This window comes from Eriocheir sinensis, chromosome 42, assembly GCF_024679095.1.
Source record: "Eriocheir sinensis breed Jianghai 21 chromosome 42, ASM2467909v1, whole genome shotgun sequence".
NCBI lineage: Eukaryota > Metazoa > Arthropoda > Malacostraca > Decapoda > Varunidae > Eriocheir > Eriocheir sinensis.
The window spans coordinates 981,324-991,323 of NC_066550.1; the positions used below are offsets into that span (position 1 = coordinate 981,324).

Genomic DNA, 10,000 nt, shown 5'->3' on the forward strand with positions numbered 1-10,000 from the left:
GAATGCTGACCCTGGCTTAAATGTTAGGGTGGGATGCCGACCCTGGCTTAAATGTTAGGGTGGGATGCTGACACTGGCTTTTAGTCAGAGTGGGATGCTATCCCTGGCTTAAATGTCAGGGTGGGATGCTAACCCTGGCTTAAATGTTAGGGTGGGATGTTTACCTGGCTTAAATGTTAGGGTGGGATGCTGACCCTGACTTAAATGTTTGGGTGTGATGCTGACCCTGGCTTAAATGTCAGGGTGTGACGCTGACCTTGGCCTAAATGTCAGGTTGTGATGCTGACCCTTTCTTAAATATTAAGGTGGGATGCTGACCCTGGCTTAAATGTTAGGGTAGGATACTGACCCTGGCTTAAATGTTAGGATGGGATGTTGACCCTGGCTTAAATGTAAGGGTGGGATGCTGACCCTGGCTTGAATGTTAGGGTGGGATGGAGACCCTGGCTTAAATGTTAGGGTGGGATGCTGACCCTGGCTTAAATGTTAGGGTGGGAGGCTGACCCTGGCTCAAATGTTAAGGTGGGATGCTGACCCTGGCTTAAATGTCAGGGTGGGATGCTGACCCTGGCTTAAATGTTAGGGTGGGATGCTGACCCTGGCTTAAATGTTAGGGTGGGATGCTGATCCTGGCTCAAATGTTAGGGTGGGATGCTGACCCTGGGTTAAATGTCAGGGTGGGATGCTGACCTGGGCTTAGATGTCAGGGTGGGATGCTGACCCTGGCTTAAATGTGAGGGTGGGATGCTGACCTGGCAAATGTTAGGGTGAGATGCTGACCCTGGCTTAAATGTCAGGGTGGGATGCTGACCCTGGCTTAAATATGAGGGTGGGATGCTGACCCTGGCTTAAATGTTAGGGTTGGATGCTGATCCTGGCTTAAATATTAGGGTGGCATGCTGACTCTGGCTTAAATGTAAGGGTGGGATGCTGACCCTGGCTTAAATGTTAGGGTGGAATGCTGACCCTGGCTTAAATGTTAGGGTGGGATGCTGACCCTGGCTTAAATGTTAGGGTGGGATGCTGACCTTGTCTTAAATGTCAAGGTGGAATGCTGACCCTGGCTTAAATGTTAGGGTGGGATGCTGATCCTGGCTTACATGTCAGGATGGGATGCTGACCCTGGCTTAAATATTAGGGTGGGATGCTGACTATGGCTTAAATGTTAGGGTGGGATGCTGACCATGGCTTAAATATTAGGGTGGGATGCTGACCCTGGTTTATAGGTTAGGGTGGGATGCTGGCCCTGGCTTAAATGTAAGGGTGGGATGCTGACCCTGGCTTAAATGTTAGGGGGGGATGCTGACCCTGGCTTAAATGTTAGGGTGGGATGCTGACCCTGGCTTAAGTTGTTCCTAATGTTTGAGCCAGGTAACACAGGTAAACACATGCCAGCGCTGGGACCCCGGTGAAGTAAAAATAAATAGATTAATTAATAAATAAATAAAGTTACGTAACCAGCGTCAAAAAAAGAAATGGTGCAAAACGAAATTCCAAAAGCTAAATAAAACGAAGAGAGGGATGCAAAGCGAAAGGCTAAGACCTAGATGAAAAGAAAAGAGGTATGCAAAAGAAAGGCTAAAAGCTAAAGGAAAAGAAAAGAAGAGGGGTGCAAAACGAAAGGCTAAACATTAAATGGAAAAGAAAAAAAATAGAAAACATATTGAAAGGCCACTATATGAAAGAGTCACCAGGACCGCAAAGTGAAAAGTTAAGAGAAATTAAATAAAAAGAGGGATGCCAACAGCATCTGGTGTTCCCAGGCGGTCACCCATCCAAGTACTATCCAGACCCAACGTCCCTTAACTTCGCTGATCGGACGAGAAGCGGTGTTTTCAACGTGGTGTGGCAGTTGACGAGAAAAGTAAACTGGCTTTTATCTTTGAGGCAGGTAACACAGGTAATCACATGCCAGCGCTTGGACCGGACGAAGTAGTGAAGGTTTGTTAAGTTGGTCCTGATGTTTGAGCCAGGTGACACAGGTAAACGCCAGCGCTTGGACCGGGTGAAGTAGTGAAGGTTTGTTAAGTTGCTCCTTATGTTTGAGCCAGGTAACACAGGTAAACACATGCCAGCGATGGAACCCCGGTGAAGTAAAAATAAACAAATGAATGAATAAATAAATAAAATTACGTAACCAGCGTCAAAATTTTCAAAACAAAAGGCTGAGCTAAATGAAAAGAAAAAAAAAGGGACGGAAAACGAAATGCTTAAGGAAAAGAAATGGTGCAAAACGAAAGTCCAAAAGCTAATTAAAACGAAAAGAGGGATGCAAAGCGAAAGGCTAAGACCTAGATGAAAAGAAAAGAGGAATGCAAAAGAAAGGCTAAAAGCTAAAGGAAAAGAAAAGAAGAGGGGTGCAAAACGAAAGAAAAAAAATGTAAAACATAACGAAAGCCCGAAAGCTATATGAAAAGAAAAGAGTCACCAGGACCGCAAAGTGAAAAGTTAAGAGAAATTAAATAAAAAGAGGGATGCCAACAGCATCTGGTGTTCCCAGGCGGTCACCCATCCAAGTACTATTCAGACCCAACGTCGCTTAACTTCACTGATCGGACGAGAAGCGGTGTTTTCAACGTGGTGTGGCCGTTGACGAGAAAGGTGAACTGGCTTTCATCTTTGAGGCAGGTAACACAGGTAAACACATGCCAGCGAACATGACCGGGCGAAGTAGTGAGGGTTTGTTAAGTTGGTCCTGATGTTTGAGCCAGGTGACACAGGTAAACGCCAGCGCTTGGACCGGGTAAAGTAGTGAAGGTTTGTTAAGTTGCTCCTTATGTTTGAGCCAGGTAACACAGGTAAACACACATGCCAGCGCTGGGATGAAGCATGCCCGTACTGGAAGTTCCGGGAGGATCTCTACGCAGATGGGGACCTCGTCTTGTATGGTGCTCGTCTGGTCGTCCCTGCAGCCCTTCGTCGCCGTGTCCTGTCCCGCCTCCATGATAGTCATCGCGGGGCCGAAGCCACCAAGCGCAGCGCTCGTCAGGCCGTGTATTGGCCCGGCATAGACGCGGACATCGTTAGCACTGTCCGCGCCTGTGAGCCGTGCCAGGTTATGCTACCTAGCCAGCAGCAGGAGCACTTGTTGTGCGACGACAACCCCACCAGGCCCTTCGAATCAGTGTCGACCGACTTCTTCACCGCGGCTGGGAAACACTTCCTAGTCGTCGTCGACCGACTCTCTGGCTGGCCTGTGGTGGTCACCTGCGGCTCCGACACGACGTCTGCCGCCACCATCCGCTACTTCCGGTGCCTCTTCCGTGATCTGGGTGTTCCTGTGCGTCTGCGGACGGATGGAGGCCCTCAGTTCACCAGCCGGGAGCTCGCGGAATTCCTGGAAACGTTGGGATCCGCCACAACGTGTCATCGCCCAACTACCCACAGTCGAACGGACACGCCGAGGCTGCAGTGAAAGCAGTTAAACACCTCATCCTGAAGGTGGCCCCGTCCGGTAACATCGACTGTGAGGCGTTCGACAAAGGCCTTCTGGAGCTGCGTAACACACCGAATTCCACGCGCCACTCCCCGGCCCAGGTCTTGTACGGCTGTCCTCTCCGTTCCTGTGTCCCTGTCCATGCCAAAGCCTTCGCGAAGGAGTGGCAGGCCAGAGCCGAGAGCTGTGACCGCCGCGCCGCTACCCGTGCCCGAGATGCCAAGGCCCGGTATGATGCCCATGCCCGCCCGCTTCAGCCGCTGAAGATAGGTGCTCTCGTGCACATCCAGGACCCAATCACGCAGCGTTGGGACAAGGTGGGCACGGTAATGGGCGCCGGCCGGTCTAGGGCCTATCACGTCCGGATGCCGAGCGGCCGCATCTTGTGGAGGAACCGCCGTTTTCTTCCGCCGGTTCCGCCCCCTGCAGTCGACACCCCGGCCGCGGACGAGTCTCCTCCACGCCCGGGCTCACCTCACCTCCCTGTGCCCCGTCGCTCGGAGCGGCTCAGAGCCAAGGCACCCGCTCAAGACTAGGACTATAAGCGTGAATGGGGGAGGGAGATGTGGATAATGTTAGTTCTGAATATAGGCACCTTGCCTGGGGCAACACTAATCCCGCGGTGTAAGCGGTTTTGACCGTTGTCGCCCCTCAGCGGCTGGCAGTGCCTCAGGAGCCAGTTCACCCCGTCTCTGTATCGCGTACGCACGTACTAGTTCTCTCTCTGTTACTTTCCATAGAATATACGGACTTAAGTTTATTCAGTGTTTGTCTATCCAATGATTACAAGTGTCGACAAGTACCTGACCAACAGGATTGGATGGATGTAGTTGACGAGGATGATAGAGTGAAACAGAGAAGTGACGAAAGACCTATAGACGGTAAGAAGACGGACGGAAGAAAGGAAGTTGAGGGAAAGGGAAATAAAGGAGATGGAGTAGGAAGAGAAGAAGCGGAAGAGAGAAGGAAAGAAATAAAACTAGAGAGAAAAGAAAGAAAAGAAAGAAAGCTTGCAAAACAGATGGAAGGAAGAAGGAAAGAAGTTGGAGGGGAAGGAAAAACATTCAACAAGAGAGGAAAGATGAAAAAAGGAAACTGAATAAGAGAGAGAAATGTGGATACAGCGTGGCAGATGGAGGGAAAGAAGGAAGTAAGAGGGAAAGATTTGAAGGGAAAAGAAGGTAGAGTGAGGGATGGGGGAAGGGAAAGGGAAAGGAAAGGAAAACGTCGTCCTGAGTTCATTCAGCCAAGCATTGACCACCACCACTACAAACACTGCCGCCACCACCACCACCACCACCATATGCAGGAAGGGAAACACGTGGTGGTGGTCGAGAGAGAGAGAGAGAGAGAATTTACATAGAAAATCAGACCACACAGACCCCATGGTCCAGACTTGGTGGTCTGTCCTTAAACCTAAGTGATTTTACATTAATCAGAAGACTCCAAAACGTTGCATTTCTACTCTAGTTGATATTAAGTTGAAGGAAGTGACGGTCGAGCTTATTTTTGAAGGAGTCAATCGTGTTACACTGGACCACTGATGGCGGAAGCTTATTCCATTCTCGCACTATAACGTTGGTGAAGAAAAATTTGGTGCAGTCTGAATTTACTTGTCTACATCTGAGTTTTACGCCATTGTTCCTCGTGCGCAAAGTGTCATCGATCATAAACAATGTTGATCTGTCTACATTCGTGAAACCATTAAGTATTTTAAAACATTCGATCAGTTTTCCTCGGGCGACGTTTCTCAAGAGAACATGTTAAGGGTAGAAAGCCTTTCTTCGTAGGATTTGTTGCGCAAGGAAGGGATCATTTTCGTTGCCCGACGCTGAACACCTTCTAATTTAGCAATATCCTTTGCATGGTGGGGAGACCAAAACTGTACCGCATATTCCAAGTGGGGTCTGACTAAACTGTTGTAGAGCGGGAGTATTACATATTTATTCTTGAATACAAAGTTTATTTTAATGGAGCCCAACATTCTGTTCGCTCTATTTGCTGCATCGATGCATTGCTGTGAGAATTTGAGGTTTGACGCGATTTTGACCCCCAAGTCCTTGACGCATTGAACGCTTTTGAGTTTAACGCCGCGCATTTCGTATTCGAACTTCTTATTCCTCGTTCCAATTTGAAGGACCTGGCACTTGTCTACGTTAAAGGGCATCTCCCATCTATCCGAGCAAGCTGAAATTTTATGCAAATCCTCTTGGAGGCTTTGCCTGTCTTCGTCAGTCAGAACCGAGTTACCAATCTTTGTGTCGTCTGCAAATTTACTAATGCGGTTATTGAGTCCAACATCCACGTCGTTGATGTATATAATGAAAACACTGGGCCAAGGACCGAGCCCTGAGGACGCCACTAGTGACCGGCGCCCACTCTGAGTTAAATCCGTCAATCACTACTCTTTGTTGTCTGTTGCTCAACCAATTCGCGATCCATTGGTTTACTTGACCGTCAATACCTATTTGCTTTAATTTGTAAAGTAATTTATGATGCGGGACTTTATCAAACGCTTTCTGGAAATCAAGATAGACTACGTCCAGTGATTTGGTTACGTCATAAACAGTGAAGAGGTCGTTATAAAAGGTTAATAGGTTTGATAGGCAGGATCTTTTGTTTCGGAAGCCATGTTGTGAGTCCCCAATCAATGAGTGGCTTTCAAGGTAACTCACAATTTTGTCTCTAATTATGCCCTCAAGTAGCTTACCTACAACCAAAGTTAGACTAATGGGCCTGTAATTACCTGGTACTTTTTTGTCTCCTTTCTTAAAAATCGGTGTCACGTTAGCCTTTTTCCAATCTGAAGGGACGATGCCTTGTCGCAAGGACATATTGAATACGGTTGTGAGGGAGGAAAGTATTTCGCTCTTTGTTTCTTTCAGCAGAGTTGGATATACTTTGTCAGGTCCAGGACTTTTATTTGTTTTAAGTGATTTGAGGGCTTTAAGGACTTCATCGGGTTTTATTTCAAAGTTAGACAATGCATGCTCGGGATTTACATTAGTACTGGTGTTGGTGGTGGTGGCGGGAGGACTGTTATTATTAACCGAGGAAAAGTAGTTGTTTAATAGGTTTGCAACGTGTTGGCTGTCAGTCACTAGTGCACCGTCGCTGTTTGTTAAAGGTCCAATTCCACTTCTGATCGCCTTTCTGTTGTTTATGTAACTGAAGAAGGATTTCGGATTATTTTTACAGTTGGCTGCAATATTTTCTTCATATCTACGCTTTGCCTGACGCACTAATCTGTTAATTCGTCGCCTGGCATCATTGTAAAGTCTAATGTTTTCGGGCGTGCTTTGCTCTTTCTTTAACCGGTAAGACAATTTTCTCTCCTTGACTGAGTGTTTAATTTCGCTATTAAACCAAGGTGGACTTTTATTAGTGTTAACTTGCTTCTCGCACAAGGGGACAAATGTGTCCTGCTGAGTGAGTAAGTGATTTTTAAAGCTTAGCCAGGCGTCCTCTACATTGCCGTCATCTGATAGTTGCATATCTATTAATGTTCGTCGGATTTCTACGAAGTTGGCTCTTTTGAAATTGGGCACCTTAACTTTATTTTCAGTCACCGATGTTTGAGCTCTAATGTCAACGCGCACTAGTTTATGATTGCAGGAACCGAGGTGTTCTCCTACCGTGACATTACTGACTAGGTTATCTTGGGTCGCTATAACAAGGTCAAGTATGTTATTTTGTCGAGTTGGTTCAGAAACCATTTGGCTTAGATAATTTTCCTCTAGAAATTCGATCATTCTGTGGGACTCACCTTCTGTACCCGACAGTGTCCTTGATCGATATGGGGAGGTTAAAGTTTCCTAGTATCAGTGAGTCGCTGTTATTAAGTGATTGCCTTAAGACGCTGTACATTTCAAGATCGGCATCGAGTGATTGCCCCAGAGGCCTGTAAGTGACAGATATATTTAAATTGACTTTGCAGTGTTTACTCGCACAAATGTTCAACGTTACTGTTTCTTGGTGTTTTGTCAGTGGGTTGCAAGTAGCTTTTGACAAAAGGGCGACACCACCCTTTACAGTTTACGATCATTGTTGAAGAATCTGTAGCCATCTATGTTGTATTCGGAACTTAAATCAATATTAGTGGTGTCGATAAATGTTTCGGTTATAGCAATTACGTCCAAGTTTTCTGTCAGAGCACGACATCGCAGTTCAGCAAATTTGTTGGTGAGGCTACGCGCCTTGAAACTAAGGACTCTTAGGTTATCTTGAAGCTTGGTAATAGAGGTGGTGGTACAGGAGGGTTCAATGTTACGAGTCTGTTGCGGTGTATGGTGTCCTATTTACACAGGAGGGATGGAAGGACGTGGCTGAGGTCGTTTTTGTTGTTCGGGCGTTAAGTACGGCGTTGTTGAGGATCCTTCCGAATCTGGCTGCCCGATGGGGACAGGTGTATGCAAATCCCTTTGGAAAAGTTTACTCTGGCCGTAGAAATCGTTCAGGCGTTAAAGAACTCGACGTCAAGCTCTCCGCAAGAGAGAGAGAGAGAGAGAGAGAGAGAGAGAGAGAGAGAGAGAGAGAGAGAGGACCAAGCTCAGCAGTGAAACAACAACAAGGCCTCTCAGCCAACAACGCCATCCCACCCCTCGTCCAGGCCAGATGGGTCAGCGGCTATGCGAAAAAGACAAGAGCGGAGCACAGCGTACTTCTCTTCAAATGTCAGTACCTGATCCCCTCCGCCCCCAAGCTGCCATCCTCACCGGGCCCCTCTCTGGAGAATCTCACATCACCATGGGAGGAGGTAAAAAATCTGCTGATGCAAATAGACCCCAAAAAGCCCTAGGGCCCTGACAACATCAGCCCTCACCTGCTAAAAAAGATGCGCTAGCCAGCTCGCCCTACTTACCATCTTCAATAACATCCTTTCCACCTCAAGTGGCCCCACCTTTGGAAGAAAGCAAGAGTGAGTGACCCATATACAAGAAAAAAAGGCAAACAGGACCCCAAGAACTACATGATATCCCTCCCTCTCCACTGTTGGAAAATCACTTGGAGTCACTTGCAACAACCAAACTCACGACTTCCTCAGAAATGCCTGTCTCCTCAACTCCAAGCAATTCTAAACTTCGGCAGAAAGATGCTACCAGACCTGCTGCTCATAACTCTGCCTCATGGAACCACTCGCTGGACAGGGGACTCGACACACCTTCGTCGTGGCTCTTGACATAGCCGGAGCCTTCGACAGGGTTTTGGCGCAAGGCCTCATCGCCAAGCTGAAGAGCCTAGGTGTGCGAGCGCCCTCCTGCAATAACTCATTGGGGACTACCTCTCCAGGACGGTGTGATTAACGGCCACACCTCAAGCCAGCACCCATCAATGCAAGCGTGCCCAACGCAGCCGTATAGAACTCTACTGTGGATGTTTATTTCAATGACATTCTCCAGCTCATCCTGAGGCCCAGGCATTACGCTGACGACTGCGCCTTCACCAGCGACAGACAGAGCTAGCAAGGCACAGTGTGTGTCCCCATCAACATAACAAAATTATCGCCTGGAGTGGCTACAGCAAGTCACAGCCCCTGACAAAACAAGCAATGGTAATATCCCGCAGGCAGATATCAACAATCTAGCCAGGCCGGGGATACAACGCTGGAGGAAAACATACCCCTTCAAGACTCCATCTCCATTCTCCGAATTGGAGTTCGACTTGGACTCTCCTTCACCAACCATGCTAAAAAATGTATCAAAAATGCAACATGGAAACTCAGCTGTGTGCGGCGCATCTCCCATCATGACGCCAAGGGACAGGGTGCTCTACAAGGCAATGCGCCCTCATGGGTACTCCCCCTCGCCTGGTCCTCCTGCCCTCCATCCTACCTTGCAACCTGGATCGTGTCCAGGCAGAGCCCAACGTCTGTGCAGCACACAGGTCCTCCCAGCACGCGTGGCTCCTGCAACCTCTCCAGGAGCGCAGGGATGTGGCATTTCGTGTGTGTACCAAGGCACACAACAAACACACCTGGCAGCTCTCAAGCTCCCTGCGCCCCAACCCCATACCTCCACCCGAGCAGCACCCACAGACAGGAACAAGTGGCTGTACCCCTTCTGGGACAGGAACACCACTTGCTCCCCTTCCCAGCACTACAACCGCCTGTATGGAACCAACATTAGCCACCGACCTCCACCATCACGCATGCTTCAAGACCTCAAGCAGGGGTGAACAGCAGATTAAGGACTTCTAGGCAGTAATTCAATGTGTATGTAGCTATAGATGAATGAAGCAAAACCTTCAACTTTAGCACAATATTCTGACCCTGTTAAATAATAAAAAAAAAGAGAAATTCTTTTGGTTACCGTCATTTAAATAGTAATGTTGTTTCCCTTTTCCCTCTCGTCGCGCACTCCCTAACAATATTTTCGTCTCCTATTCCTCATTCCTTTCCCTTTCAGCAGTGTCACAGGGTCAGGAACAGACGAATTAAGATAGGCGTCCCATGTCGCACCACCTCAGTCTGGCAACGTTGTAAGAAGAACTCTGACCCCACCACCTGCCTGTGTGCTGGGTGGCCAGCTGGGCGGCGGTGCTGCTGCTCCCTATCCTTCATAACGC

The 10,000-nt window shown here is 48.1% G+C and overlaps 2 non-coding genes across 2 annotated transcripts; both read right to left on the bottom strand.

Moving 5' to 3' along the window:
• Window positions 1-1,738: 1,738 nt before the first annotated feature.
• LOC127010261 (5S ribosomal RNA) lies at window positions 1,739-1,857 on the bottom strand. Its single transcript, XR_007763007.1, has one exon. It is a non-coding gene; the product is annotated as a 5S ribosomal RNA (ribosomal RNA).
• A 618-nt stretch (window positions 1,858-2,475) lies between these two features.
• Window positions 2,476-2,594, bottom strand: LOC127010260 (5S ribosomal RNA). Its single transcript, XR_007763006.1, has one exon. It is a non-coding gene; the product is annotated as a 5S ribosomal RNA (ribosomal RNA).
• Between the last annotated feature and the right edge of the window lie 7,406 nt (window positions 2,595-10,000).